This window comes from Sciurus vulgaris (assembly GCF_902686455.1).
Source record: "Sciurus vulgaris genome assembly, chromosome: 12".
In the NCBI taxonomy this organism is placed as follows: Eukaryota; Metazoa; Chordata; class Mammalia; order Rodentia; family Sciuridae; genus Sciurus; species Sciurus vulgaris.
Genome location: NC_136473.1, coordinates 26,304,573 through 26,327,344, shown reverse-complemented (window position 1 = coordinate 26,327,344; position 22,772 = coordinate 26,304,573). Strand labels below are relative to the sequence as shown.

General features: G+C 38.0%; 1 protein-coding gene across 1 annotated transcript in view; it reads left to right on the top strand.

The window, feature by feature from the left end:
- The window catches only part of PLXDC2 (plexin domain containing 2), a 412,919-nt gene that overhangs the window by 76,274 nt on the left and 313,873 nt on the right, over positions 1-22,772 (top strand). The gene's annotated exons all lie outside the window — the stretch shown is intronic.

The following is a 22,772-nucleotide window of genomic DNA, read 5'->3' as shown; positions in this document are numbered from 1 at the left end:
CAATTTTCTGATTTTAATTTTTACCACCAATATAAAATTCCCTTCAAGGAAAGAATGCACTATTAAAGTGGTCTCTATGCCTATTTGTATGATGCACATACATTAAAAAAAAATTGACCTTCTGATTTTATGTCAATCTCTAGTGAATTTGGAGAGTGCAAGTTCCTGATCAGCAACCCAGTTTCTGTGAATGAGAAACTCTGGACCCATAATGAAGGTGCTAGTCTCAACAAAACTGAGAGTTCCTAACTCAAAATATCAGGGATATTGGTCACTCTAGTGTAGCAGTTTTACACACACACATACACACACACACACACACACACACACACACACACACACACAAACACACACACACATTCAGAGACATACAGAAGATGAGATCATGAAGCTCATTTAGTTCCTTTCTTTTTTCTTTATTTCCTTATTTTCTTTTGGTACCAGGAATTGAACCTAGGGGCACTTTATCACTGAGCCACATCCTCAACCCTTTTTAATATTTTATTTAGAGACAGGATCTCACTGAGTTGCTTAGGGTCTCACTAAGTTGCTGAAGCTGGCTTTGAACTTGTGATCCTCCTGCCTCAACCTCCCAAACTGCTGGGATTAGAGGCTGGCACCACCACACCTGGCTCTAGTTTCTTTAATTAGATTCCTACTTCTCTAACGCCAAATTAGCCTTTATTTCTGTTTCACAGAAAAAAAAAAAAAAAAAAAAAAAAACTACTGTATATCCAGGAGCCTTCTCACCACAACATTGTATTATCCAAACACAAGTTAGTAAGAAGAGAGAAATCAATAAGACTTGTAGAAATCAGCAAGTATTTTACCAAGGTCACAAATCAAACTTGACAGCAGCTTGGTAAGAGGTTAAGGTTATAACCAGGGGACCATAGCAGAATATGATCAACAGACAGATTTGTTCTGACTTACTCTCTCTTGATTATTTTATTATTCATTCTTGTGTTCATTTATACACTCCATTTTTCAAGTGGTATTCAGCATACTAGGGATATCATGAATAAACCTCAGAGATTTTCCGTGTTGTCTCTGTAGGGTGATGATGGTATGATGATAATAACAATGACCATGATAACCATCCTTCCAGAACACCAGAAGCCAATCACTCTTCTATAAGTCCCTAAGATCCAAATGCTCTAAGCTGTATAAAATGTGTATATTTGATGTACGTCTACAGGACTCATTATGCTGTCATTTATGGTGTTATAGTTGAGACCCTGGACTTCTAGTCTCACCTCTTTCAGGCGTACTTGCTGAAGAACATAAATTAGCACTGTATCTGTGTTAATCAGCTACACAGACTCAGTACCTGAGTGGTAAGGAAAAGGTGATGTTGTAATCTTATCATTACTGTGATGCTGCAACATTCTTGACTGCCAGGAGTCAGAAGGATGAGGGCAGGAGACAATGATTGGTGAACTGTAGATGTCTGTATATATTCGCCTGCAGGTTTAATGGATTTTTACTTGTAAACTCATCTTTGAAAATGAATTGGTTGTTATCGTGGCTGCTGCTGTGATGGTAATAATGAAAACAGGAACAGGAATAACTCTCATGTGATGCGAAGTGTAGTCAGCCTATGGTATTCTTGGGGGATGGGTTTCAAGATCCCAGCAGATACCTGTTATTAGTCAGCGTTCTCCAGAGAAACAGAATCAACAGGAAGTATGATTATAAAAGGGGATTTATTAGATTGGCTCACATAACCAGAAGCTGGATAGTCCACAATGGTCATCTGCAGCTGGAGAGCTGGAAGAACCAGCAGCTGCACAGTCCTAGAGGAGGAAGCCCCAGAACAAGAAGGATCAACAGTGCTACCCTAGTCTGAGACCAAGGCTTCTGGAAACTCCCTGGAGAATCACTGACAGAGTCCATTCGAAAGAGTGAAGAAGCGAAAGTCTGATATCCTCAGCTGATCAAAGCAGTGATCAAGAACCAGTTCAAGAAGAGCCAGCCGAACTTGCATCTGCTTCCTTGTTCTTCCAGCTTTTATTCCATCCTATTGGGCAGTGCTGCCCACTCTTAGGGAGGGGCTACACTTCAGTTCACTATCCCACATGCCAATCATTCCTAGACACACCCAGAAGCCTCTTAATCATTGGCATCTCTTAATCCAATCAAGTTGACAATTCAAATTAACCATTAAAATATCAAAATCCAAAGATGCCTTCACTTTTCAAGCTGCTGTGTTTTCTCCTTGGAAACAGAGTTTGGTACTGGGAGAGAAATAGGAGAATTAAAGACAACACCACTTTCTACCTGACCCGCAGATCTGTCTTATCTAAGAATATCCTCTTCACTTTGCATCCCTCCCTCCAAACCTTGACCATCCTCTGGGACTTGGCCTCCTCACCAGGAAATAGGCTGCAGTTATGGCCCAGTATTAATCTTCATCAGTCTAAGACCATGGCATTTGTGAGGGTGGATACAAATTATCAGTATGAAGACTTAAAATAAAAACCAGCAAAGGGATCAGTGAGGTTTTTGATCATTCACAGAGAGTGGTGAAAATTGAAATGTATCTGCTGAAGGAAATAAGAAATTAAAATAGGACCCTCTGGTACATATTTTGTCTGCGTATACTTTAAGATTTTCATATACTGTTCTTATTTAACTGTAAATGCTGATATCTCCTTTAAACATTTTTTTGTTTGCTCTGCCATAATTGTAAATAAAAGCTTCTTAGGCATCTCACTCACATTCTCTAAGGTTATCTTTCTGCTCTATAAAACTTGCTGCACACCTTACACTATGTTTTCCAGTGACAGTAAAAAAGTAAAATATGAGCTTCAATAGAGCCTTTGTTAAACATCTGAGGCACAGGGAGATGTTAGACATAGTTTCAAAGACAGAACCCCGGGGACCTTTGAAGTCATCTCATTTTGCCTTATAGTTATGAAAATTAGAGACCCAGAGAAGTAAGCCCCATTGAAGCTGGGGCTTTCTGTGTCTGAGTCAGGTAGAACCAAATTCTCTTATCCCTAGTGGAGAGCTTTGTCTAGCATGCCAAGAAATATAAAATGTTTTTTATTTTTAGCTCATTAAAAGACAAAAATATTTCATCCATGAGGTATTTTTGCAATGTAATTTTGGTTCCAGTCAGTATTTAAAATAATTTCATGCAGAGATAGTGAATAGATACATAATACTTAAGAGTGTGTTCCATGTAAGCAGATTCTGTTTCTCTGGCTTTGAGATTTCTGTGTGATACATCTCAAAATATTTCCCTGAAGATATCTCCTTTTTTTTTTCTTTTTCTTTTTAAATAGTCTCCAGTCTATCTTAGTTTATTACTTGTGTCATTTTCCTTGGACTTAGTTTATTTTTTTATTTATTTTGCAGTGCTGGGGATTGAACCCAGGGCCTTGTGCTTGCAAGACAAGCACTCTACCAACTGAGCTATCTCCCCAAACCCTTAGTTTATTTTTCTCAAACTGATTCCACATGTTACTTTCAATCACAGCATCTCCAGACTTTAGATGCACAGCCCTGAAGCATTTTTCTTGTTTGGTATTCTGCAGGGATTTCAGTCTGAACAGACAGAGTCAGTACAGCTGAGATGCTAAAGGCTTTGTCTGAGTTTTGCCTGTTCATCCACAAGCTAGTGCATGTTTTAAACAAGCAAACAACAACAGAAAACTTATTTCATTCTTTGTACATAAATGTAGACTTTAACATGCTCATCTAGAAACCAAATTAATCAAATGGGCAGGAATGAATCATTTGAACCTTCTATAAATGGTCTAATCTTATTGTGGAATGGATGTTGCTATAACAAAGAACGTTGGGAGGTAAATACAAAAATCAGTTACCAAATATCTCTGATGTATGCGAGTGAAGAACTAGCTAATTATTGCCTTATTGCCTTGTGATACATTTGACTGATATCATCATGTTTTCAGTGTCAAGTTTAGTACCCACAACCAATAGGAGTAAGGAGATTAGTAAAATCTGTTAAGAACAGATATTTGTAACATCTGTTTACTTTACTCTTTTAAAGTCTATTAAAGATCTACTTTAAAGGTCGATTTATTTTTAAATCAATCATTTGACTTAATGATTGATTTTGAAAGCTGTCATAAATTCATTTAGAAGTTAGTGGTATAGTCTAAGCATAACAAAAGAGAAACTACAGTAATTAACTATGGTAAAATAAATTGATGGTCTGGTTAACTCTTTCTCTAGCTGGACAGTGGGATTTCCTTCTATCAACAGTCAATGATCTAATTACAATTTTAAAATCACTAGCTGTTCTAACTGTAGTGCAGAAAGCAAGAAGGTATGTTAAGCCAGGGTTCTTTCCTGAGGCAGTTTAATAATCTAAAATGAAGTTTTCTAGACTGCATTTTCTTAAGCTTTGACCTGAGAGAGCAAGACCTTTAATAAGCTCTGCTGTCTGAGCTCTCATGAGTTTTCAAAGTCTCAATGTTTGCGAATGAAGTGATATAGAATGAATTGAATTCCCATAAGAAACATGTGAACATAAGTTTCATGGCTATTAATACATTTGCAAGTTCAAAGTTAATATGAGGTTATTTGAAATTTCAACTCTTTTATTGCCAATTAGTCATTCAGTAAATCATTCGATAACTAAGGCATTTCTTAAAATTAAATTAAAATGTAGTGTAAATTTGCAAATCCTCGGGCCTCACTCTATTTTTCTGATTGAAATTATGGAAGAAATTAACAGTGTCACCAGCCTTGATGGTCTGCCAGCAGCTATGGACAGTAGGTGGTTGTATATTCACTTGTGTGTGGAAGATACATTCATTTTTTTTTTTTTCTTTTTTATTATCTTCCTTTTTAAACAATACTCTTGCTGGGCCTTGTGACATATGTCTATAATTCCAGCTATTGAACTGAGGAAGGAGAATCACAAGTTCAAAGCCAGTCTGGGCAATTTAGTGAGACCCTATCTCAGTATAAAATAAGAAGGACTAAGGATGTAGGTCAATGGTAGAGCCCTCACCAAGGATGAGTGAGGTCCTAGATTTAATCCCCAGTACTGCAAAAAATGAGAAAAACGAATTCTCTAGAGCATTTTGGAATACTAAATTTTGACATAAACTGTTTAGTCTGAAATAGAAAATTTAATTTCAGCGACAGCTTTTTATTTTTGTTAGAATAGTGAAAATACGTACGCAGTGATAAAATTATGCTTGGAAGGAATAGATGAAATCTTCAATTTTTCACTGAAAGAAACATGCAAAGTATACAACCAAACTGACAGAGAAAAAATACATCAAACAAAACTACTTGAATATCAAGTTTTGTTTTTTCTTATTTCGATTTTCATGTTTTGTGGAATATTAAATAATAATCATATGATCTTATTAACCTCACTCCACTGCCATCTGCAATCTCTGTCTTCTCTTTCAAGAGATCTTACATCAATTCACCTTCCTTTGCACAATATATTCTCCATCCTAATGTTATTTGGAATAGGTATTTATAACATTTTTATTAATTTACCAATTTTTTCATTAAGAAGAAGGAGAAGAGCCAGTTATAGCAAAAGATCATGATCACCAATGATACCCACGACCTTCATGAGGAAGAAAGAACATGTGAATGATTGAAAAGTCATGGTTACATTGAGGACTTCTCAAAGCAACTTTCAGGCAAGAGTGTTGTGTAGTGGAGAGGAAAACAGACAGAAAAACAAGAGTTTGTGCTTCTTTTAAACCTTCAAGCAACCCTGTGATAATAGACCTCGTCAATCCCAGTTTCCCAGGTGGGAACATTCAGGCACAGGAAAGATTACAGAAAACTGAAGCCCTGGTGATCAATATTAAGTACAATATCCAAAGTCTAGACTCACATCTGTGACTTAAAACTTTATGTCTTTTTAGAGGGTTGACACTTTTTTGATCCTGAAATGGCCCTTTCTGTCACTGGTCATTTTCTTTGGTCTGATATTTGTTATGTGAGACTAGCTTAGTTTCTCCAGGTTTTGTCTTTGTTTTTGTGTTGGTATTTGTATGGGATATCTATGTTTTTCTCTGGCCTCTATCATTAGATTTAAAATGAGTATCTTGTGAATATCACGTAGTTAGGTTATTTTTTATTCCCTCTGCCAGTTGCTGTTCTTTAATTGGTATATGTAGAATACTTAATACTTAATAAATTTAGTGATATTTTCTTAAAATTTAAGTCTGTGATTTCATTATTTGTTTTGTGAGATTTTTGTTCATCTGCTTTCCTTATTTACCTTCCTGGGTGTTTCTTAAACATTTTTCAGTGTTCTATTTTGTCTTTTTAATGTTCTTGAACATTTTTTTTTTTAGCAGTTCCTTTGGGAAATATGCACATGAAGCTTATTAGTCTACTAATATAGACTTTTGCCACTTCAAGTGAAATGAAGTGCCTTTATGACCATGGAGGTCGCTTTACCAATGGCACTTTGCAATTTAGTTAGCTTAAATGTCTTCTTTACACACACTGAGAACCACATTAGAAAGTATTATAATTTTGTTTTCAACCATCTAAGATTAAAAAAAAAAAAAAAACTCGAGTAGACAAGAAGTGTGCTTTATTTACACATATATTTACCTGCCTGTCTGTTCTCTATGCTGATGTTCCAAGTTTCCTTCTGTTGTCCTTTCCTCTCTTTGAAGAATTCCCTTCAGCCTTTTTTAAGCAGGTCACGGAGTGATTCCTTGTGTTGCAAGGTAGCTAGAAAGTTTGCTTTCTTGTCTCTACCTTCAGTCTTCTGATGCTCATTTCATTTATTTTATCCAGGGGTTTGGCTGTCATGAGAGGGAAGATGAGGGTAATGTGTTTTCTCCATCTTTCTCAGTCTTTTCTACATTCATTTAAATATGTTCATTTCAATTCGGAAAATGACTGCAGTGTGTAGCCTCTGTGACTTGAGTGGGAATAAACAGCTCACTTTCCCTTTCCCTCCATCTTTGCTAGCATCCAGTAACCAGCTGCCCATTTCATGTTTACCTCTCTTGCATCCGGGAAAGTGGAGAGTGCATCTGACTTAGAACAGCTCTGTACATAAGAACGTGATCTGTATCCAAGTAGAGTACCCATCCCTTATCTCTGGGTTCACTTTCCCAGTTCTGGTTCCCTGTGGTTACTGCAATCCAATAACAACAAATGAAAATAAACAATTCATAATTTTCATACTGTGGTATTTTTAAGTAGTGTGATGAAAATTCACTCCATTCTCTCTGGGATGAGTTTTCCTTTTGCCCAGAGTATCCACACTATATAAGCTACCTGTGCATTACTTAGTAGCTTTCTCGGTTATCAGAGTCACTCTCCTGTTATTATAATGCTTATATTTAGTATTTTGGTACTGTTCATGGTTTCAGATATCACTGGGGGTCTTGAATAGTCCCCCAAGAATAATTGGGAACTATTATAGAAAAAATGTTAAGGGAGAAATTATGCAAAAGAGCTTTCTTTGTCATTTGTCTTCTTTTCAAAGTATTTGTGAATGGATAAGAAATCAAATTTGGGGAAATATTCAAGTAAATATTACAATAGTAATGGTAGCTAACAATTATTACAGGTATTATGCTAAACTATTCACTATTTCAAAACTTACAGCACTCTACGAAATGACTATTATTATTATCCCCATTGTACAGACAAAAATTGAAGCTCAGAGATAAATCTCTCCAAGCTACAGAGTGGTAGGGTTGAACTCAAAGTTTTCCCCAAAGATCAGTAGACTAAATATAAATATGTTAGGTGAAGCCAGGTTGGGAGTACATGCTTGTAATTCCAGTGACTATGGAGGTTGAGGCAGGAGGATCTCAAGTTCAAAGCCAGCCATAGCAACTTAGCCAGTTCCTAAGCAGTCCTTGTCTCAAAATAAAAAATAAAAAGGGTGGGTAATGTGGCTTAGTGGTTAAGCACTCTAGGTTCGATCTCTGGTACCAAACCAAATCAAACCAAACAAGAAAGAAATATGTGAAGTACCTGCCATCTAGTTGGTGCTCAAAAATAGGAGGTATATTCAAAATTGTTATTATTTTTTTCTTATAGTTTAAGAGATCATTTTGTTCAGGTATGGTTCTGATTTTCTTACACTGAACTTTAAGAGCACAATTCCATGTATATGCAGAAGAAAATTTTCTAGCAACAGTGGTGGAATTTGACATTGCAGCCATTCAAAAGGGGATGGTCAGGAAAAAATAAAAGTATTGCCAAAGGAGTTTGAAGACTATTCTTCTTTATAAAAGGCTGGTGTGTAGAAGTGAGTCTTGACTGATTTTCATCATATAAGTTTGAACACTGGTATTTCAAATATCTCTACTCTTCTCGAAAATTGTGGAATTTATTCAGTTGGGGCTGGTCTTGATTCTGACTCTGGCTTTATATTACTCAAAGAGACGCAGGCTTTGATCCCGCAGTGTCATGCGAGAAAGAACATGTCCACAGAGCCTGGTCACAGAAGCAGCCGAGAACCGAGTTCCACATACTGCTGTCGTGAAATTAAGCCTCTGTTATGTTCTCGGTGGGCTGCTGCATGTCTCAAACTCAGCCGGGCCTCCTTATCAACAAAAATATGTTTTCCAGGATACTTCAGATCCATTCTGAAGTTGAGCATAAAAAATATTACAGAAACTCAAATCACGCTTCATATTCATCAAACTCTGAATCTCCTTTGAGTTTTGAACATACATCCTCCCAAATGATTCCGCAATTCTTCAAAATACCTAATTCAGTTCAGCCTTGTTGCCTTTAACCATGAAAAGAGAATGCGGTTCCTACTTGTTAAATGTACATGTTCAGTCTGAATTTCAATAACTGTCCTTTTAAGCTTGGCTGTTTGTGTTTTCTCACATAAGTAAGAAAGGAATTCAGACAAAATATGGGTCTCTTAGAGACCTCTAATTCTCCAGAGTCCCTGATCTGTGTCAACAGCTGAGTAAACTTTTCTAATGGGTATTTAAAACCTACTCATCTGAATGGGTTACAATAAAATAAATTAAATGCCTATATACTGCTTCAGCTTCATCTGAATAGCTCATAAACCAGAGAACTGAATAACAAAGAAAACACACAGTCGTGATCCGTCTTTCCCTCACGTTAAATCAGTGAACCTGATTTGCAGAGTTCATAGCACACTCTACTCTGGTGAATGTCACATGGGGCACGTCGTATTTGTCTTTGAGTGTGAATGAAATATCTCCCCCACTTTCCTTGCAAGTGTCCCATGACTGGAGTCAGCCCTTTGGGATTAAGAGTTAAGTTCTCACACTCCATTGCAGCCACGGGTTAGTTTGTGCTCCGTAGCCAGATAGATACTGTCCCCTTGCCAGGAGGGTTAGGCAGCTTAGATGAGCAGCCCTAGGCAGTGCTGCTTTTAATTGGTTTGTTGATTTATTTTGTTTCGTACTGAGGAGTAAACCCAGGGGTGCTTTACCACTGAGTCCCATTCCCAGTTCTTTTTTATTTTTTATTTTGAGACAGGGTCTTGCTAAGTTGCTGAGGCTGACCTCAACCTTGCAGTCCTCCTGCCTCGTCCTCCTGAGCAGCTAGGATTAAAGGTCACACCACTGCACCCAGTGTCTTCGTTTTTCAAGAAAGGAGATTAGGTCAGGAGAGATCAAGGGTCCTGTGGTTTAAGACATATAACTGACAAAGCCAGGAAATCCCACCCTGGTCTCTTAAAAGAATGTTATTAGCTTGGGTTGCAGTAGTTAGGAAAGCTTGGTGGAGCAGGTGGAGCTTCTAATAAGCCTAAGAGAGAGAAGCACATGCGCAGGGAGAGGGCAAGGTCATTGTGTTTTCTGCAGTCAGGAAAGCTAGGAAAGGAATCTCAGGAAAATGATGAGAGACAGAGATGAGCGTGGAGGCTGGTGAACACTCTTCTTCTCTAACATCAAAAAAATTAAAGACACGCTGAGCAAAACAGGGACACGTATTTTTTCATTGAAGAAAGCTTGGGGTTATTAGATATTTTAAAACAACAAAAATAGGGGTTTGACCTGGATTGGGGCATCACAATTATGTGCAAGAACATATTATAGAAAAGGAATAAATGAATTCTGGTAGTGCTTTCTTAATCCTCCCAGAAGACATTGGAAGTGCAGAGTAACTTGATTGTTCTTAGACAACAAGCAAAACTTTCTTAAAAGGGTGTACATAAGGATAACTTCCTTTTTGCCAGGTAGCAGAGTACTAAGCATCTTTTAAACGGTTAAGAAGTTACTACTTCATACATAGGATGCAAGTGGAGTTGCATGGCCCATCATGTCATGTTCAAATGTGCATTACTGTGGCGTGCTGTGCTGTGCTGCTTCTCCCAGGAAACAATCTGGATGGCCATCAAACACCTTTGACATGTTAGCAGAGCTTGTGAAAAGTGCAATCTTGATCAGTTAAACTTCAAATATTTAGCTCTGTACATTTACAAATATAGAATATTGACTACATTGAATTGTGGTTATATACTATGCAGAAACATAAAAACAGGGTCTAACTCTGTATAAATGGCTTCTCATTATTCCTAACAGTGTGCTGTTTGGCAACTGTTTTTCAATCAATGCAATATGTAGGATTTTTATCCAAAAATCCATCTTATGGACATTTTGGTTTTAGTTGGTATTACACATGCACTTACAGTGTTGTGCTCATTTCCATTTGCACAAAAACCTTATTTAAAAGGACATTATCTTGCATGTAGGCACTTGCTGAAAGGAATGTAGCTTGCTGGCAGAGAATATTCTAAACTGCCAATCTCACCAGGAGCCTGCTGTAAAAACATCTGCAGCTTGGAAGAATTGGAGACGGCTAATAACAGTGACTATAATTAATAGTTAATTGTTTTAAGGAAAGCAATTAACAAATTGAACTGATAATCTACCCAACTGAAAAACAAGAAGTGAACAGAATTCAGAGAAAGGAAGCAATATGTATTGTTTCCCCAGTTGTTTCGTACAGAGATTGTTTGGTTTTACACTTTTCTATTTGAAACATACCTGCAGAATGATAATGGTGATGTTTGTCCCTTAAGACTTGATTTATTTTGTCTTTCTTTTCTGTCTTTCATTATTAAAACTTGCACTTTAGTTACTATATGTTCAAACTCTATCTGGTACTCCATTCTAGACACCATGCTATAGGGGGCGATTGTAAAAAGGAGCTGTGTTTAGTCTGCAGAAGAAAAGACTAGGCAAAGACGAGCTAACTCCCTTTTAGTATTTGAAAGACTGTGTTTTAAAAGCCTGGGATTTATTGTATTGCACGATTCAATCACATTGATTTAGGACTAATGGATAAAAATGAGAAAATAATGACCACATTACCCTCGCCCAAATACACACCCAAATAATTTGGTAACAATGACATTCCTGCAGCAATCAGTGGCTGGAGCTGATAGTTGCTATTCTTTGCCACTGTGATTTTTGTCTTTTTCTTTCATTTAACATTTTGAATTTAATATTTTAATAATAATGAACCCGGAATCTGCACATGCTGAGTACATGGTCTACCCCAGCCCTGACTTTTATTTTATTCTTTAAATTTTTATTTCTTTCTTTCTTTCTTTCTTTATTTAGTACCAGGAATTGAACCCAGGGGCACTTAACCACTGATCACATCCCCAATCCTTTTTTTATATTTTATGACAGTCTCATTGAGTTGCTCACTAAGTTGCTGAAGCTGGCTTTGAACTCACAATCCTCCTACCTCGGCCTCAGAGTCGCTGGGATTACAGGCATGATCCACCATGCCAGGCCAGCCCTGACTTTTAGAGGGAACAATGTCTTCTGTTGCCTCTCCCTTCTGCCAATCCCCATCACAGAGGCCAAGCTTCTGTGGTCCTTCGGGGTTGACCTGCATCTTGATTTCTCCACACATGGATGGCACTTTACACTTGCCAACTCTATGTAGGCATTTGAGTTTTGTCCTGACCTCTGAGGTCTCTTCTGGAACCCAGTGTTATGATGCTTAATGGTTCAAAATGACTGGCTATATTAAATTTGTTTGTATTCTTATGTTTGAGTGAGCAATTTCCTTCACTAGCTTCAATTTATATGACTTAAAAACAGAATTCTTGGGCATCATAATTTTAAAAGTATCATTTTGATTGTGAGCTTCTACAAAATCATCTTGATTTGCATGTGTTATATTTGAGAAAATATATTCATGATGCCTCAGTGAGATGACAAATCAAAAGCAAGAGTATGTCATTTTATGGCTGTTTCAGAGGGGCAGTTACAGCTCTGTTGGCCATCCTCCTCATGGCAAACTAATGATAACCTCTCTCCTTCCAGAAAGTTCTGACACTGACTTGGGACTAGTAGAATATTCCAAGAAGATATGATTCTTGCTTTAGTAGATCATATAATATGAGATGATTAATTGACTTTGACTATGCATCATTATGTAACCAGAGAAAAACAAACTGTCATATTAACTTTACTGTTTGCTACATTTTTTTCCCTATTGAAATCTCCACTACGCTTCCAATTTTCCTTTTTTAAGATTACTGCTTAGCTTTAATGGGGCCAACAGAGCTACCCAATGCTGCTGCTGATTCTGTGAACTGTGTTCTGCACAAAGGTGTTGGCTAAGGAGGCGAGGGGCGAAAATCTAGCCTGCTGCCACACACCAATCCCAGCACCCTGGGGCCAGTCAGGACAATTGTATATAAATGTCCCATTCAGGGGACACCTGATTCTAATTTACACAGACATTCTACAGGGTAGCACAGGCTGCCCCGGGTTAGACTTACACCTCTGCCTACCTACCATGAATTGAGGGACAGTTTGCCAGTGTGGTTAAAAGCTTATCATAATTTATCCTTTATGGGTTTCTTTCTGGAGGGCAGAGATGTGTATGTGTTGGGGGAGAGAAGCAATTGGACACACATCAATGGCAGCTTTGTTTACTCGATGTATTTTTCAGGTTATCAGTCCTGGGGCTCAGGAGGAAGAAGCTGTTGCTGGAAGTGAGAGCTCCTCTAGGAGTTATTTTTCAACTTGGGCTCCACCTGGGTGGAGCGTGTCTTATGGGAGTGACCAGCACCATGTGCATTTTCTCTTCCTAATACTTTTGAATGGGTCCTGCTATGTCTCCTTTATGGCTGAATCGAATGGGCCAGATCCAAAAAGAGAATAAACAATTGACACCTCAGAGATCATGTCCCAGCCATAGCTCAGTGATTTGAGTGGCAAAATGCAGCTCAGTGATTCAAAAACTAAAACATGTTTTTAAAGCTCATAAAGTTGGTCTGAAGTGCCAGAAATTCCCATTTTGGACTCACTTCAAGGCAATGAAAGCTCAGACACTGACTCATCGAACTATTTCCTTATTAACAGACATTGGACCGCACATTTTTTGAGGGTTGAAAAAAATAACTGAACTGTTGTTCAAAACCTCTGAGCCTCTCCAGCATAAAGTTCTTTCCAACTTTTCAGTTTGAGACTTTCATGATTTCAAAGGAGCTCTCATCTATCCATCTATATTGTTTCTCCTTATCCAAATGCTATGTGGCCAAGGTTGGCTTATGTTTATAAATCTCTAGAGTCATTTTATAAGTTGCTCAGAGCTTTATTTCTTTAGACCAGGAAGTGACAGATTGCCAGCATTAAGCAGAAAGCATGCTATTGAGTACTAGCTTTATTTTGAAAGAATGAGGTTTCACGTGTTTGTGAACAGATTTATTTTACTGACAGTCCACCCCAAAGTATCACATCATACTTGAAATTTCTTTTAAGTATGCTGTCAGAAAAGTCTTGCCTAATGAGAATAATGTCTATCCAAATTATTTTCACAAAACATAAACACGTTTATGTTCAATACAGGGTTTACTAAAGAGTTCTAAAAGAATAGAAGTCCAAGGATTTGTATAATCTTACTTTGTGTTAATATGAGGTTTTTCTGAGAGCTTGGAATTATCATTCATACTTATTAGACTGCATAATTTTCATTTGAAATAGGGAGAAAAATTGTTTTATCTAGTTGTTACACTGAGGCAAGTTAAGCTAACTTTAAAAATTCATGACTTGTCAGTAGAAGATGGAAAAAGAACTGAGCAAGCCTCATCTTGGCTTCCACTTAAAGATTGATTTGATTGCTTTTTGCCAGCAAAAACTGAGATGTGAGCCCTGCTCTACTTTTTGTATAAAATGTTAATAATCTGTAACTGATTCCCCCAGTCCCTACTTATTGATGTACAATTTAGCCATTTCCCTCAAGTTGCACATATGCAGGCTAGCAATTATGTTGACCTTCTGATGATTGCCTATGCCAGTTCCTTAGCAGGGTTATGTAATATTGGCCAATAACATCCTTACCTATTTTAGAAGAAAACATTGGAACGAATGGAAAACAATCTTTCTTGGCAACAATACAATCCATGTTATTTAGAGAAGACTTCTTAAGGAAATCTAAAATCCCCAAAAGTGTGCATTTAGCCTTCAGGCAGCCTGTGCTAATCATTTAGGTGATCTGAAAAGAAAACTTGTATCTGTATTTCTTCTTTACTGAGTAACAGATTATGATAAGGGTATTGAGTTGCTTGATGGCTCAGTTTCTGCATTTATATATATATACATATATAAAAAAGAAACTGGTGTCTGTGTTTTCACCTGTGATACAGGTGAAGAGTTAGTGGTAGTAAAATGGACTTTACTCCTTAGGAGGCAAATGGAGTTTCCAGGGACCGATTTTATTACCATCTATGGAGATACCATAATGGCTTGTTCCATATGACAATGAAGCTGTATTTCTTATCTATTACCTCTCCAGGCTTCTTGGGCAGTTGACAGAAAATGGATTCAAAATCAGGGCGAAGTTAAAGGTCTGCAAACTGTGACTGTATAGAATATAAATGTGTGACCCTGCTCGTGACAGCACAGTTAACTCACTTAAGCTCCAGCAGTGACACCAGTGAGCCGTATTTAACATCAAAGCACCAGAGAAGGTCACCCAGGTCCTGCAGGAAAGTCTGTCAAGCTTATTGCAGCTCAGCTGGAACCAGGAGGCAGCTGAAGGCATGAAGAGCCCACAGTCTCTGCACACCAGTGAATTTATAACCTGGTGGTGTATTGCAGCAGGCAAACAGCTCTGTTTTAAGTGGGCTTTGTGCAGACAGTCAGAGATGGAGTGACAGGCCCGCAAACAGTAAGGAAGGAGCGGAGCCTTTGCTCATTTCAACATATTTAATGACACAAAGCTTGTGGTCTACTTTTTGTATTTTTGTTTGTGATGTTAGCTGATAGCATTTGCATCCATATCTTTGAAAATAAAAATAGCATCTGTGTATTTTATTTATTTATTTATTTTTGGTACTGGGGGTTGAACCCGGGGTGCTGAACCACTAAGTCGCACCCCCAGCCTCTTTCTTTCTTTTTTTTTTTTATTTTGAGACAGGGTCTTACTAAGCTGCTTAGAGCCTCACTAAGTTGATGAGGGTGGCTTTGAATTTATGATTCTTCTGCTTCAGCCTCCTGAGCCACTGGAATTACAGGCGTGTACCATTGGGCCTGGCTGCATCTGTGTATTTTATCATGGGATTTTATGCAAAATTCTATTTTACTAAACAAACCTGCACTTTGCACTTTGCACAGGCCTTCTCCCCTCCCTTTAACTGAGCAGGGGTGTGTGGGGGGGAGTGTGGGGGTGGAGTGATTGGAGTCAGATTAATGAGTCATTTTTTTCTATTCAGGATCTGTTCATTCCAAAACTGGCTTTCACCAGCCTCTGTGGGATGGTACTGAGGAGAGGAAAAACATTCATCAATTTGGGGTTTCCTACTGCTTCCCACACAGTGAACAGAGAAAGCGTTGAAGCCTGCACAGTTTTTCTGAGTGGCTATTTTGTGCCAGAGTTTCTTAGCTAAACAGTATGCTCATTATACCTATCCACTGGAATTATGAAATTCACATGTAGGAATGTTTACTGTATCCATATGAATGCATTAGGGAGTAAGGTAAAATTGGTATTTTTCTTTACTTTTCAATATAGGAAAAATATGAATAAAACCAGAAATTTTGGAGAGCAAAACAGGTAACACTAATTTCAATTATACCTGATCAATTTAACCACAGGTAAGTTTAGAGAAGAAAAAAAAAAAGTTGCCCAACACTCTCTGTGTATTATGAATCTGTGATTCATACCATTTCTTGGTGTAAAAGAAAGGTAAGAAAAACAGTGATTTTTTTTTTCTTTGTTCATACTTAATGAGGCATCCAGGTGAGATTATGCCCCCATTTGAATGGACAGTGTCCTCATTCCTGGTTGGTTTGATGAGAATTAGAGTTCTGTCGCAAGTGGGTGGCAGGTTTTTATTGTTTTCAGTATTATATTGTCAGAAAATCACCTAAAAGAGTAGAAGAGAATGAACTGGCTTCAGAAGACAGAAATTATGCAACCACCATGCTGGGTTTGTCTTGGCTGAGAAAAGTAATAAGCAATTACCAGAAAGGGTGGATTCAATCACTTTCTCAAGATTCTAAGATGGGAGAAAACTGACAAATGCAGAGATTTTTCCCCATATGTCCCTGTTTTCATATTGTGGGGACATGTTGGACTCGGTGTCAGCTTTGCTTAAATTAGGGATGCAACCCACCCCCCTCCCCGTTACAAGTCACAACACCACTTTTGAGACTTGTGGTGTGGAAAACTTAATGGTGAAATGGGAAAGCATAAGCGTTTGTGGAGTTTTTCAGAGTAACTGAAAAATAGTCTTGTCGTGGGAAGTATCAGTGAGACAGGGTAATAAATTATCTCTAAAGGCCAATGAGGCCCTGGATGTGTTGATCACTGCATTATTTATGAAGATAGATTTGAGACCTTTATAGGTAGCTCCTGACCTAAAGAGTTTCCTGTAACGTGTGTAAAGATTGTCAGCCGATCTGTATCTTCATCCTTGTGTCTACTAGTGGGATCTGGGACCATGAGTCTTTCCTTTCCCTACCCTTTTCTTGATTTTCTGGGCCCCTGTTGTTACTGATCAAATGGACTCATACATTCACTTAGTGAGTAATCATTCAGTTTGTTTCGAGTGTCTTACACATTGCAGATGCTCAGCAAGATTTCTGAGAATAAAAAGTTTTAAAAAATAAAGCTTGTCTTATAAGCGAAACACAAGGCACCAATCTGTTGTAAAGCATGATGGGTCATGAAGCCCAGTGGGAGGGGAAGAATACCTAGAGAAGCCTGGAAGGCTTCCCAGAGAGAGCTGATATTTGACTTGACTTTTGAAGGATGAGATGACATTTTTCTGGTGAAGGAAGGAAGAAAGGAAATTCAAATAAAGAGATAAATTTTCAGTAGCAAGAAATCATGAAAAAGTATAATATCTTCCTGGAGAAATAAAATGTTCCATGGAAGTAAGTTTTAAGCTTATGGTCGGTAGTGAAGGATTTAAGTCTGGGGAAGGAAATTGGGACCAATTTATGATTGGGCATTGTGTACCATTTTATATGATTTTAGCTTTTTGGCATTGGGGTACAGATGAGTGCCTTAATGTAATTAAGTTTCTTACAAACATTATATAAGTAATCTTTTTTATTGCACAATATGGGAAAAAAAAAAAACAGATAGGTAAGCAGCATTCATATCCCACTAAAAATATGGAACTCTTGGTAGATATCCCTGTGTGTCACTGCTGCAGGCAACCGTGGAGTGGGGTTAATTCACATGACCTGTGGGAAAGAGGAGGGTGATTATTGTAGACAGGACCCTTAATCTGTCTTTCATCTTAGAGGAAGTAGTCTTTGGTGATGGGAGGGAAGATAAAATATTTTTATCATTCAAAGAAGGACCGGTCTGAGGGTAAGAGGTTTTGTCAGAGAACTCAATGTGAGTAGAGTCTCCTTAATTTATAAACCAACTCTCAGATTTCTATCTTAAAGAGTTAGCCTAAATCTAAAGAGGTTTTAGAATTGCCTTTCTATGCATGGTATAATTAAGCTGTGTTTTGGCAATGCGAAAAGTTAAAGTAGATTCTACGGAAATCTTAATCTTTGTGGAAATTGGTTTACACCTTTTAATAGCTATCTGACAAATAACATTTTTTTAACAGTAAACATTTCAAAAAGGTCATGTTCCAAAGTGCCTCTATATCTGTTTTCTTCTAAACTTGAAGCTACTTTTACACATATATAAAATTGAGATCAGTTTTTTTTTTTTCTCTTGTACTGAATCAGAGTCTGTGTTAGGCAGTTTTCCATTACTATAACAAAATACTTGAGTTAACTTAAAGGAAGGGTTTCTTTTGGCTCACAGTTTTGGAGTTTTAAACAAGGCAGAACATCATGGCAGGGAAGATGGAACAGAACAAAACGACTTACCTCTTGGCCAGGATACAAATGAGTGAGGACGGAATTGGAGACCCATTATTCTCTTTGAGGGCATACTCCCAAGGACAAAAGGACCACCTCTTAAAATTTACATCACTTTCTGATAGCATCACCCTGGGAACCAGGTCTTTAACAGAGAGGCTTTTAGGGGATAATAATCATCCCAACTATAGCAGAGTCTAAGCCATGGCTAGCAGGCAGCATGAGTCTGGAATAAACCTAAAACAATACTACTTTTCTATTCCACTGATACCAAGAACCGTCCTGTTGGTTGTCTGTCCTGATATAAAAGACAAGAGAATTTGTCTAAATTTCCCTTGCAATTTAATGTTAATGACCCCTATGTTCATTTCACATTCTTTGGCCTCTTCTTATGTAGTCACTGGAGATCGCTTTATTCTTAGAACTGTATTAGCAAATGTTCTTCTGAAATCACTATGACAAACCTTTCCTTGGATAGTTGGTCTGCTTGGAGATCCAGAAGGAAAATGTCTTCTCTACCCTGGGGGATGTGTGGTTTGGACATCTGTTCTGCTCTCAAAAGAGTGCATTCTCCTTTCTTCCTCTCTCCCCACAGAACTTCGTTTCTCACAACTTTTTTTTCTTTTCTTTCTTTTTTTTTTTTTTGATAAATCTTAAGTTGCCAAAATTCCCTTAATGCTGTTTAAATGTGAGGTATTATACTCTCCTTTAGCCTAAATTCTAAAAAGTCCATTTCAAAAGATTATTCTGAAATCGATGTTAAAATGTGGATGACATATCAGTGGAAAACAGCAGACCTCTGGTAGCAAACATTTACTGATTTATAGAAGGATAAAATCTTCTTTTAAAAAAAAAAAAAACTTGTATTTTTTTTTTCCTGTTGAGCTCTCTGCAAACCACTAATAAGGTCTTTAGCTCTGTGATCTTAGCATAATTCATGGTTGTCAAGAGGAATATTTGCCGACTTAGAGGATGTGTTGACTCTTATCAATGAAATGCAAGGAAGCCGGTATTTACCCAGAATTTTTATTTCAGGCATCAGGGCCTTTTGTAGATGCACAGTAAGAACGGAAAGAAAAAAAAAAGTAGTTGCACCGTGATAAATGGAGGTGTGTACTGATTTTGTAAAACCTGTCAGTAACATTTGGGAAGATTGCTAAAGAAGCTAAAATAGAGGTTTCTTAGGAAGGAGCAGCAGGCATGACCCTGGTGTTGGCTGAATGGTGGATACAGAGCAGCGAGTGTTTTGCAAGTGATGGAAACTCAGGAGTAGGGAGCCTTGTCTGGTTAGTTCAGATGACTTTGTGTTAACGAGGTAAGTAAAAATGCCATGCAGGAAAAGGGGCTTTGAAAGTGAGATCTCCGTCCCCTGTGAGCTGACCCCCATCTCCTAAGAAGTTCTGAGGATAAGCCAGTTGGCATATTTCTGTCCTTTTCAGCATCCCCTGCCTTCCTGCCTGCTACTCCTCCCTCGTGTTGTGATTTGCCTATGCCCAGGCTGTAAGCCAAGCTGATTTTAATGACTGTCCCTAAGCTTCAGCCAAACAGCTGTTTTACAGGTGCACATTATTCAGCAATTCACTGTTAATATATTATTTAAAAGGTGCACATATGTCATCTAAAAAGGTATTTTGAATACCCCGCTGGGCTTGCTAGTGAAAAGAAGTCTATGGCAAATCTCTTTTGAAAAGAGAAGAATGTCTTTATAATGTTTGGAGCTATCTCTACCCCACACTTTGGGCCTTGTATATATTAGCTAGTTTTAAAATGTGGTAAGATATGTTTTCAGGCCATCATACTCTGTAGAGGTACAAGCTGAGCTTCACCAGCTTGCTTATCAGTTTTGTTACCACCCCTTCCCTGGCAGGAGCAGTGGTCTGTTTGAGAGGAGGAAAGGGCAGGTCATGGGGACCTCTGTCTGAAGCCCTTCCCTTGTTGGGTGGGGGCCCTTCCAACTGACTTCAAATTCTCTATTTCTGTGAATGTTCCTTGATGAGGTTATCACACAGTAACATAAATAAAGTTACTTACTTCAAGGATGAAAAATTCAGAAAATAAAGTTTAATTTCAAAACAGGAAATACTTTCTAATTTAGGAAGGGTGTGTGTATAAGCTAAATAATGAAATCTTATAAAAACTTCCTGCCTGAAGGACCTACATGACTGAATTATTGACACTGTGCATTGAATGTTATGAAAATAACCCATCCATCCTAGTGGGTTCTAGGTCAACATCCTGCCATTTTGTTACATCATGGTGACATGGTATTCTTCTTTATTTTTTATCTTTCTGTCAAAATATTTTGAGCACTATTTTGTGAATAGATTTTTTTGGCAGGGTACCAGACACCATCTCAATTTTTGGTGATTTTTTTTTTCTCTTGATATATTTATCTTCTAGGTTCCTTCGAAAGGCCCATGTATTTTCTTCACAGTTCTATTTATTTTCCTCTTATTCTTCTCCCCACCCCCTTCATTTTCTTTCCTGATCTTGAACTTATCTTGCTTTCTAGTCCTCCTTTCCATATACCAAGACCAACCCTTCAGTCAGCCAGCTGGAGTTATCAGAATGACATTCTGACAAGGTTCCAAATGTCTTTCAACAAATATTAAACGTGTACTTTCATAGTCTTGTTTTCAACTTCTTTCATTTGATTTCGTTTTACACACTATGTGACATTTTATGACCTCCCCTTACTTTTGATTTTCTGATTTAAGATTGTGTTCTTCTGAACAGTGAGACACCGACCATGTGTGCTGTCTGTCCATAGAGGGAGAGCAAGACAGCTCTCACATGAAATAACTTCCACGTAAATTGTAATAATTTGATAGCTTACCCTAGTATCTCATAGTGGAGGTTTTAGTTACTAAGCCCAAAGTTAGATAGTTATGGGAATAAAAAGCACATTCTTTCTGAGCATGTTTGAATATTAAACTTTCCAAACCAAATATTCTTCTGGACTCATTAGGCTCTACTTAGGTAATACATCACACTTGAGACATGCAGAACCATAACTGTGATATTGGGTCAAGTAGAAAGTGATTTAAAGAAGCATAAGAGGGGTTTTGTCATGTTCAATTGCCTTTTGTATTTTTTTTTTTTTTTTTCAGTATAAGAAACCATTGTGGCCACATAGATAGCATCCCTTTGCCAAAGAGGAATTAGATAATATTTTGACAGCAGTTTAAAAAATGAAAGTCAGTGAAAAACAAACAAGAGTGGTATAAAGTTTGTACTGTAGTTGGCTAGGCCTGGGCTGGACTAACCCAGTTGGTTAGGTCTGAGCTACTTGGTATTTGTGAGATCTTAGGCAAATTACTTAACTCATGCCAAGCCAAACCTTCTTCAGCAATATGCAAATGTTGCTTTCTGCGTGTGGTTGATAGTGTAGTTTCTGGACCATACTGAGTGTTCACAGTGTGAGCTTTCCTATTTGATAATGGTGTTGGTCACTTCAACAGAAAGCAAAGTTACACTTTGATCTTCATCATGGCCTGACTCTGCTTCAATCTCCCATTCAAATCCACCCGCCATTTGCTAGGTGTTTCAGTGGCCAAAGGAGTATATGAGCACAACTTCTTCTCTTTCATATTGGGGTACAGTTGATTAAAAGAAAAGTGGTATACTAGTTCAGTATTGTCTCTTATGCAGGAAGGTGTATAATTAGTTTGTTTTCTGGATCGTTAAAATTCACAGAATTTGTATGAGAGCCACCTGACCATCTATAATTATAAGGTCTTCATTCAGACATAAGAAATACTCAACTCCTTTTGTGTTTCACTCAACAAAGTGATTTGTATCCTTTGAATGGGTTCTTTATTAAAAATATCCAAAGACAACAACTCATATGTATTTTAGGAGATTTGTTCACTCTTAGGGCCCACAGCATCCAAGCCTCTAAGCTAGCCTCACTAATGCCCTAGGGCTGCCCCTTATCTTGAAAGAGCAAGTACCTTCTCCTTGAAAATTTAGTAGAAAAGTAAAAAATTCATTGTTATGCTTAATAAATCATTGACTATTAGTGTGTAAGAGATTTTAGCTGCTTCTTGACTTCAATTCACACTGTATGATCTGGTCCAGCCTTAGAGACTGTTAGTGGGGACTAATGCCCTTTGACAGGCATGGTGGCCCTCAGATGCTTCAGCAGCATCCATGTACACCTGTGCATTGTTGAGAGGTAACAGGCTGGCCAGCTGCTAGAGCCAGAGCCACACACCAGTCTGACAGCTGACAGGTGGTGAGCCTGGAGCTACAGGAATGTCAACTCCAATCTGGAAAGTGGCCAACCTGGAATCTGGGCATGGAGGAAACCAAGGAATTGTGACCTACAAATCCTCTCAATTCATCTTAGAAATGTAGACTGTGAGAGTTGGCTGGAAGGATTTACACCTGAGAGCTTAGCATATGGCTGCCTCCTCCTTGGTTCCGGTGTACACATCTGGCTGTTGCCATAGATGGTTAACAAGAGCCAAGTTTCTCAGTCACCTAAGA